This window comes from Phasianus colchicus, chromosome Z, assembly GCF_987193195.1.
Source record: "Phasianus colchicus chromosome Z, bPhaCol1.hap1.1, whole genome shotgun sequence".
Classification (NCBI taxonomy): domain Eukaryota; kingdom Metazoa; phylum Chordata; class Aves; order Galliformes; family Phasianidae; genus Phasianus; species Phasianus colchicus.
The window spans coordinates 25,319,944-25,322,051 of NC_143476.1; positions in this window are offsets into that span (position 1 = coordinate 25,319,944).

Sequence of the window (2,108 nt, forward strand, 5' to 3'; positions counted from 1 at the left end):
CTCTTTTTTTGGAGTTGAAGGTTTGAAAAGCAAATACTGATTTCTGTGGAAGATTTATAGGCAGGACACACTGCCAGTCAAATGCAGAATAGTTGGAAGGAGAATGATTTTGCTGAGTCAAATTGAGAGGCTCCAGCTCTACTAGTTGTCCTGGAAAAAGTAAAGAAGGGACACAGAAAGGAAGAAACTGGTTAAACAGCTCATTAGGTTCTGGTGGCTTATTATTATTATTATTATTATTATTATTATTATTATTATTATTATTATTTCCAGGAAAATTATTAGAAAGTTGAAGGAAAGTCACAAATTGTCAGGAAGCAGGCTGCTGGAAGGATAGTGCAAGCAACATCATAAAACTGTCTCCAGAAGACAGTTTCATGTATTGATTACAGGTGTGCTGCTGAACTACTGCTAAGATATGAAGGATTAACAATGTAAAGGAGTACTTTTCCTGCCCCCTTCACCCCCCTTTCCTCAGTTTCAGACTGGCTTTGTCTGAACTATACAGTGATCTGACAGTCTTCCTCTACTTTGGCTCCAGTTGCTACCTCCACCCCTAGCCTGGCTCAACCACCTTGTTATTAATCACGTTTGTCTGAGTGCCTGGAGACACCCAAGCAAGCTCAGTCTTCAGCTATTTGAAATCTGAGGGCTCTTCTTATTTTGGATCAGTCCCAGCTGCTCTTCCCTGACCACCAGTCCAGATGGAGATCATCCATCTCAAAATGTAATTTTTAAAGACTAGATGGAAGTTTGAGCATGAACCTTTGATTAGAGCTGGCTAATACTGTCCCACAAATAATTTTTTTTTGCGGACAACATGTATATTTCTGTGTGTGTGTGTGTGTGTGTGTGTGTGTATGTTTCTCTGTGCATATTGTTTTTTTGGTGGTTTTGTTGTTGTTGTTTTTTTTTCCCTCTGATAGAAATTCCACTTTCTTTTCAAAATGTTCCTTTTTTGTTCCCCCTGAATGAATTACTTTCCTCCTTTCCAGATACCTGAAATGGGAGGGACAGGAGAATTCTTAGAACCTATTTTGAACTTTTCCACGAACACCACAATTTTTTGTTCACTATGCCTGAAATGCATCAGCACAGAGAGACAAGTTTCCCACCACCTTGGAAGACATTGCCATGTCCTTCCTCTACTTACCCTTTATTTTTCACACTTTTTCAGCTACATATAGTAAGTTAGGTTCTCTTACCTTTTACTCATACATCAACTCATACATCATACCTTCCAACATGTTTATCTTTATTACTCTTCTTTGTATTCGCTCTGTTTCATTGGCATCCTCTTTATATTGAGTTGTCCAAAACTGATCACAGTTTTCCAAGAGGGGCCTCACCAGGACGCTGTGCAGAGGAATTATTACCTCTGTAGCCCTGCAAATAACTCTGCTCCACATCCCAGTATGGTATTTGCCTCTTTGTGCTACAGTCTTTCGCTGTGAGCTCATATTTAATCTGTCATCCACCATCACTCCCTAAATAAGTCCTGCAGCACTTCCGCTTTAGTAATAAGAACACAGAGAAATGTTTGACAAAAAAGTAAAGTTATCCCCTTGGGTGATTCTTTAGAGAAAACCAAGGTTTTCGTATAGCTGCAAAAACAGTGTAACATAACCTCATGCCCTGCTTCCACATATCTGGATTTTGCAGCTCTAATGCCAAGAGTCAAAACAGATATGGCATTTCTTATTTGTACATATTTTCTGAACATTTTCTGGTAGCAGACCTGGACTACCTAGAGCATTGATACAGTGGAGGAATGCCACATCTACTTTTAGAGTTCATATCTACTAGATTTAGAGTGCAGAAATCGTGCTGTGCTTTATGGAGTTTGGATAAATGTACTGTGAATGTTGCTTCAGTTACTTGATATTTTACGGAAACCGAGTGAATGCTACTGTATATGGGCAAAACTGGGACATGTCTTGACTCACAACTTTTACCATCTCCAGGTTTGGAGAGTTCTTCACTCTTCAGACTGGATTCTTTTCAAGAACTGCCCGTCTTTCTTTTCTCCTGCTGAATTTATTTGGAAAAACTTTGTTGATATTTGAATTTGAAAAGCCTGCACAATGTTTAATCTCCTTTTTGGCCAA